Source organism: Mustela lutreola, chromosome 3 (assembly GCF_030435805.1).
Source record: "Mustela lutreola isolate mMusLut2 chromosome 3, mMusLut2.pri, whole genome shotgun sequence".
NCBI lineage: Eukaryota > Metazoa > Chordata > Mammalia > Carnivora > Mustelidae > Mustela > Mustela lutreola.
In genome coordinates, this window is record NC_081292.1 from 23412734 (window position 1) to 23438356 (window position 25623).

A 25623-nucleotide genomic window follows, 5' to 3' on the forward strand; every position below is an offset into this window, starting at 1 on the left:
GAATGTCATGCTTTAATTCAGTTTCTTATCTGCTACTGAACCTCCAAAGATCAGCAGGTATTAATCTTGTAGCATTTGAATAATGTTCCCATTTTATCTATTTGGTAGTACCCCCTCTAAGCACCCATTGAGCTTGCTAGCTTCCCCCGAGCTCAGAAAACCATAGCAACCCCAGTCCGCACTTCTCCAACTCAGGATAGAGTTCAAGTTGTTCTCCTCAAGCCCTCTCGCCATCCAACGCATGGCAATCACTGACCACCGACTAGGTGTTCTGAGACTTCTTGTCGTCCTAGAAAAGGGGCGGGGGAGGAGCCGCACACGCACACACACACACACGGACACACACACACAATTCCGTGTCGTAGGCGGAGAGAGAAGGGAAAGTAACATCCGAAAAGGTAGAAGCACTTTGAGAGTTCTTCTGATTGTTCATGATAGCATCTCCGGGTGCTCTGGGACCATCGGCTCGGCCGCCACGCGCCGGCCCCCACCTGCCCCCCAGCCCCCCCCTTCCCCCCAGGTAGGTCCTAGCCTTTATCACAGTATTCCTAAAGCTTTCGGTTTTTTCCTCGGTTTCCAGCCCGCACGTTCACACAGGGGGGTGGGGGAGGAGGAGGGGGGAGAGGCGGGGCGGGAAGGTAGCTGGGTCCCGGCTCCGCGCAGCTCTCATTTGCGGCGCTCCGACTCGGGCGAAGTTCTCGCGCAACCCGCACGCAGCGGCCGGGGTCGGTCCCGGCGGGCGGCGGCGGCGGCGGGTGCTCGGAGCCGGGCGGGGCGGCGGCGGGGCGGCGGCGGCGGCGGCGCGGGGACGCGCGCTGTCTCTTTAAGGGAGCTCGGTCTGGGGTGGCGCTTTCCTCCGCGAAGGCTCCTTTGATATTAATAGTGTTGGTGTCTTGAAACTGACGTAATGCGCGGAGACTGAGGTCCTGACAAGCGATAACATTTCTGATAAAGACCCGATCTCACTGCAATCTCAAGCGTCCTCTTTTTGGTGCTGCTCGTTTCTCCAGACCCCGCGTCCTCTCGATCGCTCTCTCGCCTTCCTATTTTTTTTTTTTTTAAACAAAAAACAACACCCCCTCCCCTCTCCCACCCGGCACCGGGCACATCCTTGCTCTATTTCCTTTCTCTTTCTCTCTCTCACTCTCTCTCTCTCTCTCTCTTTTTATAAAGGGGGGCAGGGAAGGGAAAGGGGGGGAGGCAGGAAAGACCTTTTTCTCTCCCCCCTCCCCCCCAATAATCCAAGATCAACTCTGCAAACAACAGAAGACGGTTCATGGCTCTGGCCGCCGCGCCACCATCTTTCGGGCTGCCGAGGGTGTTCTTGACGATTAATCAACAGGTAAGGAGGGGCCCGGGCGGGCCGCGGGGTCGGGGGCCGCGGGGGGTAACGGGGGGCGCGGGCGCCCCTCGGCCGGGCCCGGGGCGCCGCAACGCGAGTGTTGCGCCCGCGCGTGTGTGCGCAAAATGTGGGCGATCGCGAGCGGGGAGCCCTGGGAATTAAAAGTGACTTTCTTTGAAAAAAAAAAAAAAAAAAAAAAAAAAAGCAGAGGGAGAGTGTGCAGAAAGCCAAGCGCAGGCTTCTCGGGTTTCACATGCATTTTCTTTCTTCCTTTTTGCGCGTGTGATTTCTTTCTTTCTTTCTTCTCTTCTGCTCTCTTCCCCCCCTGCCTCTCCTCCTTTCGGTGGGTCTGAGGCAACTGAGCCTTAGAAACGAGCGACTTCAAACCGCAGTAGCCCCTGGAGTCAGGAGGGTCAAGTTCAGCCGCCAGGGAGGAGGAAAAACAAATCCCCATTTGCCAAAAAAAGAAGTTTCAGGCCGGTGCCCCCTCCCCCTCGCAGCCCCACTCCCCCTCGCTGTCTCTTTCTGGCTGATTTTAATTCTCTCCTACCGGGCGCAGCGGAGGAGCTGGAGGTGGTTGGACCCGAGGGGCCGCCGCCGCCGCTGCCGCCGCCGCTGCAAGTTTTCTGGGGCTCCTGACAAGCCGGGAGCAGACTAGGCACCAGCATGCAGAGTAGTAAGTTGGGCCAACTTGGGAGGGTCGGGAGGGGCTCAGAGAGGGGCCTTGGGGTGGTCCCCGAAGTGGGAAAACAGCGCAGGAACTGGCGATGGCTTTGAAGAGTTTGCAAAGCCAGGCTTCAAACTTTTTGCCTTAAAGGCCCAGCTGGGCTGGAGAGGGAGGGTGTCGCATCCCCTGATGCACCCGCCTCTGCGTGGCTCAGGGCAGCTTGGCCGAGGGGTCTGTGCCCCTGTCCGTGCCATGTGGCAGGGCCTTGCTGCCCAGGCGCTTCCGTCGGGGCTGAGGAAGGGGCACACTTCCTCTGCGGCGCGGGTGATGCCCATGTGTCGCGGGTCAGCGGACACTGGACGGTGATTAAATGCCTGACAGCGGTGGGACATCCCGGCGGACGGGCGCTTCGCCTTCTGTCTAGTTCCTGTTTGGGTTCCAGAGAAACGCATCTTGGAAAGGCCAAGGCAAACATGGCTATCCCTTCAAATAACTCCAGGATTATAGGACCCCATGAATAATTTCAGGGTGAGGCGGAGGTGGGGGCTGTTTGAAGTGCAAAGCTGTTTTTGTGGCTGGGAAAGCTTTTTTGTTAGTACCTGTGTGAGATGGTGGTGCTTCCCCCGTTCCCCTGGGAAGTCAGTAACTGTTTTATGGCCTTGAGACTCTAAAGCAATTTAAGTCAGAAGGCTAGAAGGACTGGTGGGTTTCAGAGGGACTCTTGGACTGATTACATTTGAGGTCTTGCTTTACTTCCTCATATGTCTTTAGGCCTCAGAATTGATACTGTTCGAAGTTTTTGAGTAAGGGCGGTGGATCTTACTGATGAATCAAAATTATGATAGAATATTCCTCCTAATCCTATTTTGGAAAAATCTCGGCCAGAGTTTTAAGTGAGGTAAGTGGTGAGAAGCAGAGCGGAGAAGTGAGATCGCAGAGAAGTTGGGGCCGATTCATTGAACTTTGGGAGATCCATTGAACTTTTATAAAGGCACCAGGTGAACAGGGAAGGGTCTGAGAGGAAACATAAGGACGAAGTGATCTCCAGATAGGACTGGGGAGAGAATTATAAAGAAATGATTACTCGAGGCCTGCTTGTTGGCTAAAATAGATTGTTCAAAGGGAAAAATACTATAGGAACCTCTAGCCACTCTTCAAAGTCGTCCAGCTCTTAAGTTAAAAACCTATGGATCTTGCTGGCATCATGTTACTTTCCTGCTGGTTTTAGGAAAAGTTGATCATTTAGAAAAGGCTGCCAGAGTTAAGAATGCAAGGGGCAGCATAGGAAAGTAATGCGGCGGCCAGTTCTTGACGTGGACAAAATGAGAATGAAAGTTTCTGAGCTCACTGTTGTCAAGTTTCTTACATGTTGCTCATTTGCTTAGGACGCTTTCTCAGATATTCCATCGGTTAATGTAAAAAAGCAAACTCGCTCAAAAATGGTGTGGGCTTTTTTTTCTTTCTCCAAGTCGGCCAGGGTTGTGAATAAATACAGGGTTTGTATGGGAAGATGAAGCGTTTCCTGTAAGTTGTGATGCTGACAGGACAGTCTGGAAATGATACCAACATTTTGAGGATTTTTTTTTTTTTTACCTTTAAGTGAAAGTTTATTAATGACATGCTTAATCTTAACAAGTCAAACATATTGTTCTTAGAGCTTATCTCTCCTCAGATTTCATAACTTCCTTTGAAAGCTTTACCCCTGGATGAAAACATCTCTAGAGTCAGTAAAATAGGGCCATGAGCGTGCTGAAGTTTGACGATTATTTTTGAATATTAACAATGTGAAAATAAAACTCCTGACGGGGAGATGGAGTTCTATGCCATGTTCTGACTTGATTTCTCTAAATGTGAAGGATTCCGAGGGTTCATTAATACTCCGTTGGCAAAGTATTATTTGCCACGGGTGAGTTGATGTTTACGGCTTCCCAATATATCTATTATATGTTAGGATATATGTGTATAGAATGCTTTCCTACACGTAATAATCAAGTCTGACGCTCTCCAACTAAATGGTGGAGCACAGCAAGTTCCTTACAAAAAAAGTTTGTCACTCCTTTGAATTCTGGACGCTGTAAGGGTGTCTGCTGCTTTTTAGATGTTGTCCTTTGTCTCTGAAAGGTAACATGAAAAATAAGGAGAAAGATGTCATAGTAGTGAGATCTGAGTCTGATTTTAGAGCTCAGCATTCTGATGAGTAGTGTTTTAAACAATTTAGTAAAATTTTTGCTTGAAAATGGGTTAGACTCTGTAATAATGTACTGATCATAAGTGAGTTGCACATGCCTCTTGCATATTTTCAGTATTATTTTTACTTTTCTTTTAAGTCATGTAGTACTTCTGAGTTTACTGTGATTTCCAGGGTATAGGTCTCTGCAGTACACGTAAGGGAATCTTCATTCATAAGGAAAACCTTCAAAACAGGGAAATGGATGCATCTGTTGAAAAGCTGCTTTTAAGATCTTAGTATTTCAGTGATGTTTCTATTACTGTTGTTATTTGGTGTGTGTGTGTGTGTGTGTGTGCATGCGCGTGTGTGCGTGCACGTGCAGAGAGAGAGAGAAATAAAGATCACAATTTGCTATTAGTGATATGCACATTTCTATTAAGATACGCCAAAGGGTGTTAAGTTTTAATAAACTCTTTTCTTACCTTCTTTGTGGAAGTAAGTAGGTGTTACTGAAATTTTTGAAAAGACTTAGAGAAAATTGTTTTTGAGCTAAAACTTTATTTTGATTTTGAAATGAGCACACATATTGCTAACTGGCCTTTTAGTGTTTTTTAATAATGCATGTACTATAGAAATTATTATTTTTTTTTACTTCACCGCCCCTTTGGGTAGCAAACAATAATGTATTAACACTGTGCTATTGTATGTAAAGCCAAATAGACTTTAAGAAATTTATGGGCAGGTGTTTATAATTGACTTCAAGAGAAAATTATTATTTTTGAAGTAAGTGATACACTTAAAATAAGATGACTGGTGCACATTAAAACATATTCTTATTAAGATAGTCTCTGCTGTGTAAAATGAAGCCATTCATTCAGCAGACTGACAACTTTCCACTTGGTATTTGCCTTTGCTTAATTTAGTTTCCGCAGGACAGCTAGTGTGGTAGTCTGCATCTGTTTTTGGCAGGCACAGAAAACTATAAACTGAGACAGTTCTGTCCCAAATATCACAGCTCACAAGTTATAATCAATTTGATAAAAACAGGCAAGTTGTATGGACTTGTTTTCTAATGTTCATCCTTGCTCAAGCTTTCAGGTAACAGGTTTCTTTCTCTCCCCATTTTGCTGGTTATAACTACTAGTACCATGGATAACTAATTCTGAGTCCTGTTAATCATTTATCTACCTTATTTATTATTTTTTGAAATTTGGGGAAATTCATGACAGCATCTCTAGATGTGGCTCTACTTTATGTGATGACTACAGCTCTTGGTATCATCAGACAGAAGGTAATGAATTCTTTGTTACTATAATAGTTTTATAATTTATGGAGTTGCGGGGGCTCCCCTTAGCTAAAATATGAAGAAATTTACATCCTTTGCCAGATAGAAATCTCAACTTCTTCTCTGAAGTTCCTGTGATGGTCACGTATATAGAAGACTAACGCACTTCACAGTTATTTCCATTGAAAAAAACTAGGCAGAGTTTTTTTTTACAATCATCAAAATTATTTGTTTTCCTCAGGCTTTAACCAGTGGATTAAAGTAAATATTCAAAAATACCAAGCGCTATTTTATACTACTGTTCAGTAGCGAACAGAGCTGCAGAGGGAATAACCACTTTTAAAAATTTATCCTCAAATGTGAGTGGGTCTTAGGCTGTTTGTTTATACATAAAGGATATTTGATTAGTTATATATGACCTTTATAAATACTGTTCTTAATATCGCTCTTACGGTCACCTCTAGGGTTTTCCTATCGCTTTGTGGTTTTCAGGTCCCTGGAAACTGAATTTGTTCGTCTTTGGTTTGGTTCTCTAATGGGTATAATAACGTGGGACTGGATTTAGTTTAGAAAGAGATCTTTGGGCTTAAGGAGACCTCTTCCACTGAATTTAGGGAAGAATCTGTGGATGAAAATTATTTGAATTGTTAGTTTGAGAAGAAGGCTGACTGATGGCTGAGGCTACGGTAGAAATGTCGACTTTTTGTCACCCCCCCCCCCGCCGCTATTTTTTTTTTTCCTAAAAGCACAAATCCAAGTAGCAAAAACAAAGATGAAATTATCTATGCACTTCAAATTTGAAGCCCCATTGGGAATCATTTTCTGATTCAAAGCTACAATTGAAATACAAATAACATCAAAATGCTCCCCTAAAAGACTTTAAGGGTATGCTTTTTGTCCTAAGCATGTTTCATTAAAAATAAGAAAGAAAACTTTTAATTTTTAAAATGTTTCTAGCTCTTTAAAAACCTGCAGTAAATACTTTACAAGTGGCTAGACACCTTCCCTGGTGGTTTAGTTTATACAAGCAGGAAACTTTCTCTCCTACTCTTTCTCTCTTTCTTGTTTTCTTTAAACCAACTGACGTAATGCCAAACTTTGCTTTAAAAGAACAGACAGAAGTAATTGGTAGCTTTTAACTTTTAATAATGTTCTGGATTGGTTTTAGTGGCCAAAATGCCATTTAAAAAAAAAAAAAAAGTTCAAGTAAGAACGGGCTTGTGGCCTGAGGAAGAAAGGCTCTGTTGATGCAGTTATTTTTATTCTTGTTTTTCAATCTGTTATTAAAAATCTTTCCTGCTGAGCACTGCTGGATTTCTCCAATTGCTCTCTGTGATGGCTGGTGCATTTCAGGTTACCGTAACTTAAACAGTTTTTGGGTTTTGGGGAGAGTGGGTATTTGTGTTGTGTGATTTCTCTCTTATTTGAAAAAAAAAAAAAAACATTGTTTTTGTTTCAATTGAGATGAATTAATTAAGATTATCAATGGCGACAGGTCAATGAATGTGTTTATATAAAGAATGCTACACCTGTTAGCAAGAGTCTGAAATGTGGAAGTTTAATTGTGACATTAATCATTTTTATGAGCAGAGGAAGGAAAATAGATGAAACTTTACAAAAATATATTTTTAGATTGAAAGCGTTAATTTTAAGGATCGCTGTGTTTCTACTGGTGGTTCTTTTATTCGCACAATTTTAGATAATTTTTTAACCCTGTGTATCACACGGTGTTTTTAGTTTCCTTTTTTTTTTTTTTTTTTTTTAATTTAATCGTCATTTTCTCTCTTCCTGACCTTACACAGGCAAACAGAACTTTCTCCAGTTCAGAGACATGTTGGTGATGTTCATTGACATCAGGGTAACTTCAGAAGCTGGCAAGTAGGAACATCTTTTCGGAGGGCAGAAAGATTTGTGCCAGTTTTTCCTTCCTTGGGGAAAGATACTCCACCCAGACACGGGGCCCTCCGCCCCATACGGTGGGCCAGAACTGAGTATCAATGTTGCTGGTGTGAATTTTTCGTAAGGTCTAAATCTTCTGGTTACTTGTCTTGGACTTGGCTTTTAACCCTAAATTTGTTTTGAGAGTTTTTGTTTATTCTTTTCGTTACACAGAGCGTATTTTTTAAAAAAATAATATATCCTGAAATTAGATATCACAGAGATACCTTAAGATGTCTTTTAAGGCTTTTACAATTACAAAAGTATTCCGCATGTTCAGGGAAGTTGACATGTTCTCTGCATAGAAATTTGACAGTTTTGACTTACCTTATGTCTTTCTCAGTTTTTCTTTGAGAGCTAAGATTTTAGTTCAAATCAGGGGCATTCTTTCTTTGCTAACTCCTCCTTTTCTTACGGATTTGTCAGGAAAAACTTTAGAAACCGAAGCTCTAGGTTGTTCACATGGAGCATGGTGAGAGTATCTTAGTTTTACTTTATTTTATTTTTCACAGAGTTTTCAGACGTAAATTTAGTTATGGGTTTCTTGCAATGGCATTTTTATTTAATGAATGTCGGTTTATTATTTCAAAATTGAGGGAAGAGTAATAAAGTTTAGCAAGAAGGAAAAAGAAAAAAAGGCAAAGGGTGGTGTTCCGAGCCCCTTTAATATCAGCAGTGTGTGTTCTGTTCAGCGGTGGGGAGGGGTTGGGGAAGCTTTGTGGGAGATGATACAAAAAAAAAAAAAAAAATCCATCAATTGCGCATATGATCCCCTCCCCTTAAGGTTTACTTAAACAATATGTTTCAGTTTTGCCTTAAACCATTCCGCACCACTTCTGCTCCCAAGAACCCACCACTATCTTGGTTCCTGAGCGATGAAGGATGACATTTTCAGTTGTATAATGAACTGCAGTATTGTTTGAACAAAGGTAACATATTTGGATTTGTGTAATTTTCTTGGTAGTTACTAATAGGATGCCTCTAATATGAGAGGAAAGCTAGCAATGGAAATGCCTGCAAGGGCTCGTAGTATCCACGGTAGCTATACTGTGTTTAAATTATTGCTGGGGTGTGTGCATGCGGGTGTGGGTGGGTGGTACGGGTGTCAGGTATGTGCACTGACGACAGGCAGCTACACCTGGATGGTGGGTTTTAATATGGGAGACCACTAACTCTGCCCTTTAAACAGGAATCTTTTAAGGAGTTATATGACCTACTTTATGAAGTCTAGAAGTTTGAAATGGGTATGGGGTTTAAACCTAATGAAGCCATCGTTATCATAATACTCCTATCTGCTCTGAATTTACTAAGCAGTTTCAAAAATGGCAAGGAACTATAAATCAAAATGCCCCCTTTCACTGTATTTTTCAGAAATGCTTCTGAAGAAGAACTTTTTCAAGTCCCGTTTGTTTCTGTTGAGAGGAGCAGTTCAGTGGCAGAGCTGTTTCCGAATATTATCTTTTTATGGGATAGTACTTCATATCTTACGCTTCTATCCCAAAACGTTATGTAGAAATAATATGGAACATGTAAAGACTCCGTACTGTGACCCAATGCGTTTTTCCCTAGGGTGATGGATTCTGTGCGTCACGCCAGTGCGATGCTATTTGCCAGGCTCGTAATACTGGTTTTGAGGGTTGCTGTATGTCCTATTTCATCAAGCAACACAATACAACAACTTTGGTATCTAGGTAATTGACACAGTCAAAATAGGCTCTGGAAAATGTTCCAAATACTTCTAACTCAGAAGTTAGCTTATATGTTCAATTTGTTTAACATTTGAATAAACAATGACTCATTGTCAGCTATTTAAGCCTTCTATAGTGGATAGTGTTAGAAGGAAATATACAAGTGCCCATAGTTTATTTTGTTTCATTTTTCCTTTATTTGAAGGGAACATGGTTCTCCTGTTTGCATTTCTAATTTGCTCTGTTAATCATTTTGTATTCCTGATAGTAAGTAGTCTAATATTATGGAGAATAATAAACATATTTATAGATAGTATCTAATGTATATGTCCTAAGCTTTAAAAAAGAATAATAATATATTATTTGAGTATTAGAATAACCTAGAATGAACCCAGGATAGGATGATAAATACACCACAGCTGCTCCTTAGACATTAAATATATTTTAGCTGTAGAAGAAAAAAAAAAAAGATAAAAAAAATTCCAAAGCCTCAGAGCTTTTTCACTTGTAGAATCTGGATAGAATTTACGAAACTTACTAATCAACAAATACTTTTAATATAATGTGCTTCTCGATTAGATTGTACAACATGGCTTTCAGCGGATTCTTGTAGATCAGTATTGCAGTTTTTCCTTATAAAAACATATATTATGTCTGAGATCAGACACATCTATAAATAGTGTAAATATATAGGGCAGGAGTTCATTTGTGGAATCTGTTTTCTCTATTATGTGATACATTTCACGAGCAAAGGGATCAGGCATTACTAATCTAGTTTCAGCTTTATTTTCTCTGAGCTATGCACAAGTGCAGCATATGAATTTGTGACTTCATATTAACTTAGTGCGTACATGTACGTACACATATCTGTATTCTCACTCGTATAGAATGTCTCGCATTACAGGCACTGAATGGAATTTTAACGTAGTACACATTTTTTTAAATGACTTTAACCTTTGTAATGTCCATTTTAATTACTTGATGTATCCCAACACCTTTTTGAGGGTTAATTTAATTATAGTTTTGGTTCTGAAAGGAGAGCAAGATTGACAAAACACTTTAAAAACTAACTTCTTGTGACTTCTCTGTGATGTCATTATCCAGACATCATCTTTAGCTCTGAAACACATGGAAATAAATACATCAGAGTGTTAGTGCTCTCAATACTATTAAGTAGTTCTGAACGTATAAAAGATCCTGAAAAAGATTTTGGGTTTTTTTCAGCTTTATTTTATGATGCCACTAAATTTTTTTGAAAGAGAATCTCACTCCCTGTGATTTTTAAAAATGCCATTCAACTGATGAACTTAATACCAGTTATACATATATTAATTTTAGTCAAGACCCATGTTACTAATTTTTCTCACGACCTGTTAGCCCAGTTGTTGAGTGATTAATAATTCTTTTATCAACTGTTCCTGGATATACCTTGAGATCTTTTAAAACCGGGTATTTGCTGTATCTGGCCTCTGAATTTTTTGTTAATAAATTGATTTGATTATGAATTGAAGAAACACAACTGATTATATTTAATACCATCTTTAGCTTATTATTGGAAGTATCATTGCAAAATTTTCACATCAGTTCTTCAAGGTTAGGTACATTTTAGAAAATAACTTAGGTGTAAGTGACCAGTGGAAGCAATTACATACAAGCAAGTAGTAATACGAAACATTATTTTCTGTAACTTGTAAGCAAATCCTTAGAGTTGTTTCTCTTTTGCATTTAGGACAAATTTGTATTACATTCATGACATGAAAGATGTGGTAAATTACTGTAAGAAACTCACTGTCATCTAAACCTCAATGACTGTGAATTCTTTATTTAACTCTCTATCCCATTACTTTTTATTCTACTTTTAAATGTCCTGTTCTTAAGACAATTTCTGTTGTTGAAAGAGTGTCCTAATTATTTACATGTCACTTTTTCTTTGTCTCCTGATAAACTTTAACTAAGAAAACTGTCACTTGTAAGATTTTAAGCCTATAGTAGGAATCACAATGTACACATTTTATGTATAAATATGTGTACGTGATTTTGCATGTTCAGTCTGTCAGACATTTAACTCTTAAGTGTTACACATACTTGTGTGTACTTATGTATGGACCTATCACATATTTTTACTCCTAGAAATGCTCTATACATCATTATTAATTTTAATTATGTGTATACATGCTCTTCTCACTCCCTGAGTAATTTGATATATCATTGACAATAATAAACACTTAGAAATGAGGCCCGTAATGACTAGAAATGGAAAATAGGGGGATAGATATTAATGTAAGCAGGTTTTCCTCTTTTTTGTTTGTATCATGTTCAGTTGCTATTTAAAAAGACATATGTGTGTGTAGATATATATGTGTGTGTAGAGAGATATATGTGTGTGTATATGTATCTGAACAGAAGGGGAGATATGGATACTGTATAATCCATTATAATGTAAGGAACTATTGCAATCTATGGCTTTATTTATTTATATATTTTTGACACAGGAAACTTTGACCTCTTTGCCTGTGGTACTTGGGAATTTTAGATAAACCCCATTGGGGTCACACTCATCAGTTCCGGCCTTGCGTGACAAAAAGCATTCTCTAGCTTCTGGTGCGCTAGCTACTGTGCTGTTTTCCTTCAGGACTGGAAGTCCTGTAAGTTAATTTGGCATTTGAAAACACTACTAGAATTTTTCCTTCTTGAAAATCCTCTGGATGGTTTTCAGAGGAGTAAGCAGAGATCACGGGCAGCGTGTTGTTCATTTCAGGATGCTAAAGAAAATTACACTGGGAGCAGACTTGCTTCCTCTGGATTATTCTGCCATGCTTTATTACCATTTTTTTTTCTCCTCTTTGGGATCTAATATTTCAGTTTAAGGAGGAATAAAGATTTCTCTTTTAGTGGAAAAATGTGCCACCTGTAGGGTTTTTACCTACATTTCTTCATAGTATGTACATTTGGAGGGGGAGAGCAGTGTAAGAAGAAGAAACTTGTATGCTATAAAATGATAATATGCTTTTGTTTGCTGTTGAACAGGCCCTTACCATTCCATTTCTATGAGGAAATGCATTGAATGAAATTAAATAAAGTTGTGGTATAATTTTGAAATGATTGTAAGCACCAACTGTGACATATTTCTGGCAGAAAGATTAAGACAATGTTAGTTTCTCAGTGCTTCCACCAAACTCTGTATTCCAAGTTTATAAATATGAATTTGGCCATTTGATCACAGATGATGTTTGATATGAATGTATCTTGATTCAGGGAAGAAAGTACTTAAATTATTCTCGCCATCAGTATGCTTTAGATCTGCAAGAAATACAATGCCAAGTATCGTGCTGTCAGTCCTTTGAGAGTTTTTAGTAAAGAGTTTTACTTGTTTATAGTAGCTTATATTCAGTGATATCAAGCACAGGCTGCTTAACATATTTGTGCCTTGAGCTCTAGTTGAAGTTCAATAAATGATTGTTATTTCCACCGAGATTTAGGGAGTAATGTACTAGAATAGTAGCCCTCTCCTAGTGATTGTTCTGAGGTTTGGAATTTTTAACTGATTTTTAGGAGCTATAGCATAAATATAATAATTGGTAGAAATAGTTAGAGTGATCACCTTTTATACAAGTTAGTTCTGTCTTTCATGTCTAGGAAAATATAGCAGTGAATGTTTGCTTTTTGTATGTTTTGTCTCCAAGCAGAGGAAACTGACAGTTTTATGTTTTAAGTGCCGAAAGTTGTTCTTGGCTAAGCAGTCCCTGAGTTAATCACTGGGATGTTAACTTGAATTTTTGTCTTTGAAAAGTTTTCGAATTTTAAAGCGAAATATGCTTCCATTATTTCCAAGTTGACATCCTGCGCCCTGGATTGGTTTTTAGAGAAATGTTTTCCAAATTTTCTTGGATTGCTTGAAGTCCATTGATTTTGAAATATTTAGTTTTGTTTTTTTAAGCTTTTCTGAAAGGAGAGGAAAAATTTCATCTTTTTAGGATTTTCTTCTTATAGAACTCTCGTTATTTACCGCTAACCGCAAATTCATTTTGCACTCATTTTGTATACTTTTTTCCCTTTTGTGTTCTTTTCAGAAACTCATTTTGATGCATCAGAAACTGAGAGAACAGTGATTTCAGCTCTCCCGCCACCCCTTTCTGTGATAAGATATTGTGGCCATTGCTAAGGAGTCACTACAGAAAGATCCTGTCTTATGTCATTTGCACAATTTCATTATTACTTCAGAAGAGTGATATCTGAAAATCATGTATTTATTCTAATTGCAAATATTGTGAGTGGTGTAAAATTACATGACATTTAGTTTTTTCTCATTTGCGTCTTAGGCAACTGGTGTCTAAAAATTTGTTTGAAGGAGAAAGAAAAAGTATTATAACCAGCTTTGAAATTAAGCAGTCTTGTGGAATTCTCCAAAATGAATACGAAAATATAAAATACTGTCAGCACATGGGGTTAAAATTAACTTTATATGTATAGTGGTGGCTTTAACCTGACATATTTTAATGTAAAGGATGTTTTAGTACTAAGATGATTTCCTCTCATGTTGTCTGTATTTTATTTTTTGCAAACTGCTTAAAATGATTGGCATCCTTAAATTATGGTTATGTGTAAAACAAATAAGCCTTCTATTATAAAGAAACAATAGCTCTGAGCATTCATCTTAAAGACTATTTTAAAATATTTTCGTTTGCAACGAATACATCAGGCCCAAAGGAAATAGATAGTATCCCTAACACATCGCCCACACTATTCTCTCCAAGTGGAACTGACTCAGAGAGTGCATTAGTTCTGCTCTTAGTGGATTGATTTCATAGTATTTTGGTGTCTCTGCTGGTAGAAGTGTAGAAATTTCAACCAACCACCACCTCCTTCTTTGGCTTCTCTGGTATCAGGTGAACATTCTGCCAAAACTTTTGGTCCTGGCCATTGTAACCAAAAGCACGTTGTGGAATTGGGCTGATGGGATAATTTCAAGTCATGTTTGATATGGTATTCTGAAAAAATAATTTTAAAAAACTTACCTATTTGGAATAGAGTGGAAGAGCTGGGACAGTACTTTTAGATTTAATTAGAAGAATTAAAACAGTTCTATAGATGCATTTCTCCTTTTCCTAATGTGGGAGAAAGTGGGGTTTATTTGGGTAAACACCTTTGCAGAAATAATCGGTTAACTTCTTTTGACACACCATGATCCTATAAAAATATGCATGGTAATATGTGCGTTTTGTTTCTTTAGGTTCCATCAATAAAACCATGTACAAAAGAAAAATGAATATATTTAATCACCTGTCTGAGTTCAGATGTAGAGTGAACTGCCTAGCCTGCGAGAGAATTCTCTTAGTTCTGTGCTTGTGTTCCAAACCTGGCCCCCGTCTCCTTTGCTCATGCGCACATTTCATCATGGGTGCCAGAGTGTCTAGTGCCCCGCTTCCCACGGATGCGTGGAAATGAGGATTTAGGCTTGAGAGCCTTTGAACGGTATTCTGCTGGAAAAAAGTAGAAGCTGACTCATGAAACACCTCTTTTACCGACTGAACTTCTCTCCCATGGTCCATCTAAAATCTATGACTCAAGTTTAAATTTTGGTGCTTTGTTGTTCTGTCATCTAGGTATTATTCAGAGTGGCCCTAGGATCATATTTTCTTTTGAGGATTAGAAGCTGACCATTCTAGCAGAAGCATTTTATTTTACAAAGGAGAGCACTGAGGAGGAAGTTAAGTGAATTTCCCATGAGCGTACAACCACTGAGAAAAAGAACTGAGCTTAGAACCCGTGTCTGGTCGTCATCTCCATGTCTGTCTAGGACACTAGACGGGTGTGAGGTTTGTGGAGGGAGTCTACCTAGTACCTGAAATTCACTAGTCTTCATTGTTCCCTTTGTGGATGGATTTGAGAATAGAATGAGTGTCATTTATTCACATGTAGTGGGGAATTGATCATATAATAAATCAGTTGGTTCATTCACGGTATTTCTTTATCAATACCTTATGACAATAGTGGAATCAAATGTGTAATCCAGAAGTTATCCTGAAAGTTAAAAAGTTACTGCATAAAATTTAGGCTTAATGCTCCTTCAAACCACTCAACAATTCGAGCCTTGTGTGTATAGAATTCAGATGGTAAAGAATTGGTTATAAAATGGTCATTCATAAAGGAGTTAGTTTGTATTATTCTTCTCCCTGTAGTTTAGTAGTTTAAAATATCTCCCAACATTTATCTGTTTTGAGGCCAACTTTAAAAATAAAAACAGTCCATTTGAATTAAGGATTTTTTTTTATCTTCCAAGAAACTGGACTTTTCTTTATTCATAACAGCCATAAGCCCCTTGGCAGGTTGAAAACTATAGACAGCATCTGTGAGATTAGGCCTGAAATGTGCAATTAGTTATTAAAACGTGGTTGAGAAACCATTCGTGGCATTTTAATAAACTCCTCAGCATTTAGAAAAGCAAATTAACAAAAGAATAATAAGGACCTTCATTTATTTTAAATGCTGTTGTTATTAAGTCTGTCTTTTGAATGATAAGTTTCATTAGCTTAAATATAGGAAAAATGATATTTTAAAATAAAAATGTAATGTCTTTATTTTTGTTTTAGAATTTCTTTAAAGTTACATTTTTATCCATGACCCCTCTGTATAATGTAAAGTCAACTAACAGTTCTTTATTGATTCAAGTTAAACTAATTTTAATCATTTACTCTGTCACATCGGGAAAAGCAGAAAGAAATTCTCTGTCTTAGACATCTGAAGTATATTTTACTTAAATTTCTTGTTTCTTCTTATCTTTTACTTCTAATAATTATTTAATCTAAAGGTTAGTGCAGCTCCCCTCCTCAATGAGATTTGTGATGGTTCCCCAACCTCCGAAGGCACTCCCATTTCCATTTCTGTTTTAAAGAATTTTGGTGAGTGCCATGCAGAAAGCTGTTGGACCCAAGACATCCCCAAACTGTTTTAGAAGACAGTTCTAGAAGGGTCTTTGGCAAGGAGGAGGAGGGTCAGACCCTGGAAATAGCAGATTTTGGTCCAGGGTCTTGAACCCATTTCCTGTTGAGCTGCCCATTGAAGAGACTCGCTGGACTGCCTTTTATTTGTCTGGGTTTGTGGCTTAGCCAGAGGGCAGGCTTGTCTTTTTTTTTTTTCTTCTTTCTTTTCTTTTTAATTTGGTTGTTTGGTTTCACTAATGTTTCTATCAGGTGAAAAGCCTTTATAAATGGCTGCTATGAATAGTATTCCTCCAAAAGTAAGAAAGTTCGCCTGTGGAGAAAAATATCACGTTCAGTCAGTTAGAAATAATTACATGGGACAGCAATGAAATAATCTTTAATATTAAAAAGCATTTCTTCCAAATGGGTTGAGGAATCGTCTTAATGAGTTTGGTGACCATCTTACAGAAAACCTCTTTATTGGTATAGTGAACATATTGTACTTTCAGAGAAAGGCTGAAAACTTCCATTACTATTGCCCAACTATCTAGGATTTTTGCTCTCCTCTGCCTCTGGTAGTTGATTATATAGCAGATTTTTTTAATGTAGTTGATTTCTTTTAATCCTACTGTTAATTAGAGTTTAACACCCGATGGTTCCTTGATGGAACCATAGGAAAGGCTATCAATACTTACATCACCCTCGTTTTTCTTAATGTTACTTTGGGATTTATTTTTCTACTGATCCTTTCCCTGTATTCCAAGTATCTCTTTTTCTCCATTGACTTTAAGAGATTGGAACCCTACCATGTTCTCTTGGCATTGCAGATCAAAATAAATTTTAAGTGGCTCTTACTTCTGGGCTTTGTTTTTCAGAAAGTACTTTATTGTTGGCTTTTAAAACAGGTCACATCCATATGAGGTTTAAATAAGATGAGTTTTTATGTTTTTTTTTTAACCTTTCCGCTTATTAAGGAATTTGCTTTCCTGATAAATCAGTATTTGTTTAATGTTTTTTACCCTTTCTGAATCACAATTTTGCTAAACTATTCATCCACATTTAGTAAACCCCTTCTCAAACATTACTTAAACTGTTTTATATTTATTCTCACGGCTCATATTTGTAAACAAAGACTATCCTGGATGTTTTATAGAAGGTAGCTACATGGCATTTATTTTCTGCTCATTTGGATTCTCATTCAATTGCAATTGTTCATGGAGCTTTCTTAGAATCTAGGAAAAGTCCAGTTGCAATTCTGTAGCTAATATATGGCTACTGAAGCTGAGAGAGGGGTTATGATTTAAACACTGAACTGATTTTAGCAATAGTACACAAATAATGAATATAGCTCCCTCCGAAAGCTTAGAAAAATACAAGGTAAAGCAAAACAAAAGGCCACTTTTTATTTATTTCCAGATGGATTCCGTCTTTTAGTTGGCATGGCACAAAGTCAAAATGTTGCACTTTGAGATTTATTAATTAGAATGTCTCTAAGCCAGATATAGAATCTGTTCTCCTTTTTCAGATAAAAGATTAACCTACTCAGCTATAAAAATAACTTTAGAGTGGGAAAAACATTGAAATCTCAAATCTGGGTTTTCTTTTCATGTGTACCTCCATTTTTCAACAAAGTGAAATCTACCAGGTTCCTCCTTTTGTTGATGCTGTTGTATTGAGGACACCAGTGCCCTAAATGGCAGCCAAGCCCAATGGTCTTTCCATCTGACTGCATCTCTTCAATGAACTGGATGCTGCCAGCCATTCTGTTGTATTATCTCTCCAGGCCTGGCTTCTGGGGACAGTGCTTCCCTACTACACTTGCTTTTGTCTGTCCTTGACTTTCCTCTTCATCTCTGTACTTTTCTTTAGTAATATATGTTTATAAATCTGTTTATCATCATTAGCCTGGCATTCCGGACTCTATCTAAGCTTCGTTCCCAGTTTGCCAACTCTGTCTGTACAATACCATGAGTTCTATCCTCAAAGTAGTACTTAGTCCTGGAACATTCCAAAACCAGCTTCCATTCATGTTCATCCCTGAGATGCTTTTCATCCATCCTTAACTGTAGGAATTCTACCTATTCCTCAGATGCTGACTTTTGTTTTTCTTCCCGAAGCCTTCAGATCTAGAGTGACTTAGATTTAAACATCCCTGCCCTGTGCTCCCATTTATTTGTGGCTTTGGTATGTAGCCCATACCAGAATCTACTTGGCATTGCAAGTCTGGGGAGAGTAAGAGGATACCCAATTTATTTCTGTCCTCTTTACAAAGCCTTAGATTCAGTGGTTTCTCAAAAGTGTTGCGTTAAATTGGCACATCAGGGGAAGGACACTTTGGCCAGAAGAGCATGGGACCTTTAGGTATTAACAAAATTGTGAAATTGGGTTGTTAGGTTTCAGAGAGGTAAAGGATTATCTGATATTGCATAATTAATAGACATTTCTTGAAGTTTGCCCTCAAGTATTGTCCCTAAAGTATAATACTACTGGTTGCAACTTCATGTGGCGTATTTTGCAGGGTACTTTCAAATTCTGTCTTTTATTGATTAACATCATTGAATCAAGTATGACAGTATGGGTAAAACTGAGGGAAAGGGAGGCCTGAACACATTTGTGAATTAGAGAAAAATGAAAACCCATATTGCCTTGTGCTTTACTGGTACTGCCTCTGAGGTATTGTAAAATTGTCAAAGATGCAAAGTGGTAAGTGATGGGCCCTGAATATGTGAAGGTTAACAATGGTAGGTTCCAAGGTCATGAGCCAGAAATGGTTAGTTTTAACTTTCACATGTTGAATGTTTGTCATCCCAAATACTGTGTGTGGATGTTTGGGGATGGTGCTTTACTTACTGGCTTCATGGTGAAAGTGACCTGTAAGAGGTCTCATGCTTGGAGGCTAAGGGAGCATGGAGGATTTAGATCTTGGGAAGATCTAACACAGACATCGGTGAATAGGGTTCTTTAGGAGCTGAGCAGAAGCAGAAGTGATGCTGCCTTGGGATGCCCAGGTCTATGGCAGTGAAGGATATTGAACCTCCCCTTGCTCTTTTCAATTTCCATGTCTCCTTGAGAGCTGGCCCAGAAAGTGATAACTGAATAAGCTACTGAGACATTTCTCATGTTGAAACAAGAATGCCTGAGACTTCTTTGATTACTTGATTTTTACTAATTACCTTTAATTTCATTTTAAAAACAAGGGAACAGTTTCGAAGTTTGTTTTTTGGCGGTGTGTGTGTGCTTTTTGTTTGTTTCGTTTTTTCTTTTTTTGTTTTTTTAAAGACCTTATCCTTGGCCTTCTCTGTGTGTGTGTGTGTGTGTGTTTTTTAACTACAAATCTTTCTTTTATCTAAGAATTGGGAAGACCCTTTGATTTAATATATGAATCTATTAAGCACTTAAACATTATCTTAAACAGCTTTGGAAAATTACGAAGGCTTGCTATTCCTGTGCATTCCCAAATCTGTATGGGCATGGAGCGTTGAAGGAGAAATCAAGGAGAGGATCTCTTTAATGAATTTCTTTTCTTTTTTTTTTTAAATACTATTTCCTTAAAAAAAAAAAAGATTTTATTTATTTATTTAACAGAGAGAGAGAGAGAGATCACGAGTAGGCAGAGAGGCAGGTAGAGAGAGAGAGGGGAAGCAGGCTTCCTGCTGAGCAGAGAGCCCCATGTGGGTCTCGATCCCAGTACCCTGAGCCTAAGGCAGAGGCTTAACACACTGAGCCACCCAGGTGCTCCAGTGAATTTCTTTACTTCTAGGTCAGCTCATTACTTGGAGGACTCTCATTTATCTATTTCTTTCTTAATAACAAAACATTCCAAAGCTTCCTAGAAACCTTAGCTAATTGCATTTTTCAGACATACTTTTCTGATGTCACCTTATGTCTATCAGCAACTTAAAAAACCCTTTGGAAGGGATTGTTGGGGATTTTTAAGAGTAATAACTGCTTGAAATTTACAAACTATTTACATGATAGTAGAAGGAGTTTCATGGAAGAGTACGTTCTAGTTAATAAGTAGGAATTTTTAAATCCTCTGTATTTTTCCACAACTGAAGGGGCGCATACTTTTGGTTGGAAGCAAGTAGGCGAAACATACGTAGTCCTCTCTTGTAGTCTTGGTGGCTTAGAAATCTCTTTATTATAGTTTCATAATCCCTGACATGACTCTCTAGCTCTCATGTCTTCTAAGGCAGAAATTGATGAAGGAAATGTATGTTTTGGCTCCATTAAAATATTCCTTATCAGACCGTATGTGGGAGGCGTGGTCACTGCAGATGCCTCTATTTACCAGCTGGATGGTGTGTGTGCCCTGTGAGTTTCCTGTCTACAAAAGCTGTGTGGTGCCCTTTAAGGATGGGAAGGAGCACATTATTAAATGTGTTGGTTGGGCAGTGGTCGTGTTTTCACTTGTGAAAATCAGGGAGCAGAGGGCATGCAAACTTTGCCCAAAGGCTGGATACAGTTTGCATAGAAATGAGCTACGTGTGGCAACAACCGATTTGGTGGATGCCTAGCTTGTGCTGCTTACTAAGGAGAGGTGAGAGCAACCACAGCCCATAGGTGAGCTAGGTTTACAGTTGGGGGGAAAGGGTCCTTCCCCAGAGGGGCCACCTTCAGATGATGGTAGTGGGTCATGTTTGTGGAGCACTGTACTGTGTTGTCTCCAGCTGAGAGAGGAACTACTGTCATCCACGTTTCTCAGGGCAGTCGCCTAGGCTGGGACAGGTAGCAAGAACAGAATCAGGATTTGAACCCAAAGCAGTGTGGCTGGAGAGCTGATGCTTGGTAAGCACTTCTACTTCACTTCTCATTTGCTGGGAGCAGGGTTTTCAGCTGCTATATAATCCCGGGGTTTCAAAGAGTAGGTGACTTTCATATTCATGCTGTTTCAGCCTGTTTCCTTCTCAAACCCTAATCTACCTTTGTTCATTTTCAGAGAAGTAAAACCATCGTCTCTGTATGTGACATTTTAAAATCTGGTTTTAGTAATAACTCATGTTCAACTTGCGTTTTTTCCAGAGGTGGCTGCAATCTTGTTAAAAAAAAAAAAAAAATCTGTGTTAGTCTAAGTAACTGTGTCTTCTTGGCTCCATTACAGCAAAAAGGCTGTGATTAGCAAACTCTTGTAGGGGGAAGTTGTTGAATGACATGGGGATGTGGTACTGTCCTGTTAATCCTCAGGGCTTTGTGTTTCTTAAATTATTTGCACTCCTGGACATCTGCCCCTGCTCCAAATGGGGTCTTAGCGGGGCCTTCTGACTTGGCTTCTGTGTGTTACAAAAACATTAAAGGAAAGGTTGGTTTGGGTTAGGCTTACAAACCAACCAACCCTTATCATCTTTTAGCTTATTTGTGTCTGTTGGATTAATTAAAAAAAAAAAAGTAATTTATATTTTATGAATGATCTTTAAAGATCCCGCATGTTCTGGTGGTTAGTATAGTCACACAAGCAAAAGACAGGAGTCAACCTGATTTTTTTTTTTTTTTTAAGCCTTTTATTTTTAAGGAGAAATAAAAAGTCAGGACCGCAGGTCAGTCGCAGCAGTAGGATTCCATTTCCTTTTACCCTGCTTCTCCAGAAGCTCCCGTCAGAGCGAGTTGGCTGCGTCCCCGAAGGAGGCTGCTCCGCTTGCCGGCTGCCTGGGGCCTTTGAAGCTGCGGCGACCGGAGCTTTGTGGGTGTCGGGGGCGTCCGCGGCGCCTCGCGCGAGCCCCCCGCCCGCCGCCGCCACCACGCGTGCTCGGCGCCGGGCTGTGGGCGTGTTGTCGCAGGCCGCCCCGCGGAAGCGGGCTGTGCGCTCGGCCTGCGCGTCCCCGCGTGCGGCTGCTGCGCGCCCGGCTCCCGCCGCTCCCGCCGCCCCCCACCCCTCCCACTCCCCTCCGCGCCCCGCGCCCCGCCGGCCCGGTCGCCGGCCCCGGCCAGCCCGCCGCGCGCGCGTCCCTGCTCCTCCTCTCCGCCCGCGGCTCCCGCCTCCCCGCCCCTCTCCCCGCTTCCCAACCTGCTCCGCAGTCCCCGGGAACGCTGTCCCTCTCGTCTTGGCCGCTCCCTCGCTTCCTCCGCCGCCGCCGCCGCCGCTGCCCCCCTTGGCGCTGACGTTCTCGCCGCCTTTCGTCCTGCGTCGCGCACCCACGATGGGCTCCCGGGCACGTCCTCCCCCGGACATCCGACGGTTCACCTGCGACCGTGGTGCAACTTGTGGACGGTCGCCCGTTGAGATCCCTGAAGTTCGGGCTTTGCCTTCCCTAAGCAACTGTCGCCTGATTAGCTCTCGGGGCTGTCCCACACTTTCTCCTCCGCCGCTGGCCTGGAGCTGCTTCCACCAGGTATCTCCTGTTCTGCGGTGTATTTACCCACGCACCCGTTCTTGAGTACGTGGAAGGGCTGTGTCTCCTGCCTTCTCAGAAAGCCGCGAGTGCCCTGAACATCAGAAACTCAGATCACTAAGTCACAGTGTATGTTATAATTTAATTTAGTAGGTTTTTTTTTTTTTTTTTTTTTTTTTTTTTTTTTTTTTTAAATATAAGCGTATGACGCCTCTCTGGAGTGGCTGAGGCTTCTCTCATATTTTTTGGTGTTCTGGTGACGAGGACCTTCTATTTTTTCCTTAAGGAACACATTTTGAAACGGTTCTGTACCTGGATCCCTATCCAGGTTTAGCCCTCTCTACATTATGGAGCTTATTTTTAAAATTAATTTTTTTTAAGGTCATGCTTTTTACACGCCCCTGTATTCATGTCCTTTTCTATAAACCTTGTTAAGGTTATATCATGAAATACCAGTAATTTTAGGAGAGCTTCTCTTCAGCTGTTACCACAAGAAAGTTTTAGCAAAAGGATCCAACTTTATTGCTCATATAATGTATATCCACTTCCTTTTTGTCTCCAAGGTCCTTGTATGACTGACGTAAAGATAATAGGTGTTATATACCTGGATGGAAGGGGGGCATTTTAGCTTGTAGGGGACGGGATTTTATAGTGATACCTCGGTTGATTTTAAACCCCCCCCCCAAAAATGGAAATTCAGCTCCTTCTTTATACTCTGTAACAGATTAACTTTTAGTATTGCTCTGCATAGGGAGCGTGTTTAAGTTGATATCCGAAGTTATTTCCTAAGACAGGAGAACACTGAAGCTGTTTTTGTTGAAACAAAGTGGACCCTTAAATATAAGAAATGATTTAATAAAGGAGGTCATTTTAAAGTAGCATGTTGAAAAGAAAATGATAATCTTATGCTTAAAAACATCAGTAATACTGAACCAATTATTAGTTAAGTACTGCTCTATCCTGAAATTTTTAACTCTGTAATTACGCTATGAAAACTGAGGCGCTGAAGTCACAACATCAGGAGCTTAGTTAAAACATGCAAATAATAATGACCCAGTCCACAAGACATTTTTCTTATTGTTGGAACAGCCATTCCTAGAGTGTAGAAGGTGCTTACTTTAGTCGTTAGAAATGTGCCTCACAATATTTTTTAGACTTTTTGTTTTATTTTTGCATATTTCTCTTATTTGAGCCCTTTGGTCTCTGTCCAAGCTTATTTGTTCTCCGGATATGTACAGTACAGATTAAAATATAGATGTTTCAGCCATCCCATGCCTTCTGGGACTTGTGATTGCCTGGAATAGGCTTATGTCCAGCTGTGTTTAGAAGCTCACTAGGTTGCAGCTATGTTTTCCTATCTGTGGTGTGGCTTAGTTGGAATAAAATCAGAATGAGAGTAAGTGTCTCACTTCCCTAGTTTACAGTTTTCCCATCTACAAGCTGTGAGCAGTACTACCTGGGAACAGATTGAGGGGGTTAAATCAATTAAATAATATATGTAAAACAGGTTTGGTGATTGCCAAAGGGCTGTGTGACTATTTATTATTATGATCATAATTATAATTGTTCTGTTTCTAATCTTTTAAATTTTCATATATCATTAACATGGGAGTGTCTATTAGACTGTTCAAATGGGTGTTTCTAAAGTTTTATTTTATCTTTTAATTTAAAACTTATATTTAGGATATGCACAGAGTAGAATTCTAGCTGTCAGCTGTTGTAGGGAAGCGTGGCACCAATTGTTCCAGAAGACTAGTTGGCATCATACTCTTGGATATATACATATATATACACCTTAATATATATGCCTTAATTCATTCCAATCTGTTGGATTTCTGTTGTAAGAGTTTTGGTGTAGAAGTCTATTCTGAATTGTAAAAGTTCTTCAAAGAAATATTTTTGAGGTATTTTTTTGCATTGTCCATTGGTGCCCTACTTAAGGGGTTATTGGTGGCCTAGGCCATCATTTTTATTTTAAAAAATGTTTGTGCATTAAATACATGACTTTTGAAAACCAGGATTTCCTCTCAGAGCTTGCCTTTTTGTATGAATTTCATGAAATTTCTTCCTCTCCTTTTAAATGCATGAGTCTTAACGAAATTCTCCTTCAGAGTTCATCGCTGTCTTCTTTGTTGTGGTTGTGGTAAGTTCATCAGGATACATCAGGCATCCTTCCTAAGGAGTGGTCTCTCACAGATAATATTTTGTGATTCTCTGTGGATATTTCAGAATTTATCTTTGTTTTCATATATGGGATATGTGCCACATGATTATAAACACTTGGTGAATAAAAATGATTTGTTACTCCTGAGGTCACCCAGTTTTCTGCAGGAGAATAATAAATAGTCACATGATTTCACAGCCACGGTACGTTGTACGCCACGGTGCAGTGATTCCGAGGCATCATTTGCAACCATATGTCCTAAGTTTTCAAGCTAAGTGTGTGTACGTGCGCGTGCGTGCCCGCACGCGCGCGTGTGTCTGCTTTCTCTGTTTTGTTCTTTCTTGAGAAGTAAGCATGCTCTTCACATCCAAAATAAAAATTCCATTTATTTACAAAACATGTCTATTAAAGAAATAACAGTAGGATTAAAATTAATAAAGGCTTTTTTAAGAGATTAGAAGCTCAAGAGTATTTTCTCAACAATGACACATGAAATGTCATTCACTTTTTTTTCTAGGGGAAATTATATTAAACCCTTGGGATTGCTTTTTATTTGATAGGAAAGAAGTCCCTACTGAGAGCACTAATCCTAAATTTTTTCTTGGCAATATGCTCTCAAATTATACGTGGAATACATAATTCAAAAGTCCCATATTAGGGGCTTGCAGGATGTGTTGGTGAAATGACTACAATTTCTCGGTTTGTTATATAAGTTTTCAAATAATGGAGGAAGTTCTAGAAATTATTTAAGAATTTCCAAAGTGAGATTGTCAGGGAGTTTGAATGATACCAGTTCTCCGAAACTTCTTTTTCACTTAGACAGTTCCCTATTTATTTGTATTCTACAGTGAGTCACGGGCTCATATTTCTATTGTATTTCTGTCTTATTTATAATTATCCTATATATGTGTAGTATTTGGTAATAAGTATATGCATACTTTAAACATGCTCATTCTTTAGACTTTGGAAATTAAGGAAATTGAATATAGAGCTTTTCATTTCCACATCACAGTTGTGTTTCAATGCTGAACTTCAGTAACTGGAAGCCATTTCTATATTCTGGTAATTTGATAACCCACTTTGAAATGTATTTGTTGAGCTCATTGTAATTCCATGTGTCTCT

The 25623-nt window shown here is 39.5% G+C and overlaps 1 protein-coding gene across 3 annotated transcripts in view; it reads left to right on the forward strand.

Moving 5' to 3' along the window:
• Window positions 1–817: 817 nt before the first annotated feature.
• The window catches only part of TRPS1 (transcriptional repressor GATA binding 1), a 255702-nt gene continuing 230896 nt past the window's right edge, over window positions 818–25623 (forward strand). For 2 of the 3 annotated variants that reach the window (XM_059165741.1, XM_059165743.1), the window contains exon 1: window positions 818–1342. The gene's annotated coding sequence lies outside the window, so the exon portion shown is untranslated. The remainder of the gene's footprint in view (window positions 1343–25623) is intronic. The other variant, XM_059165744.1, reaches the window with a different exon arrangement.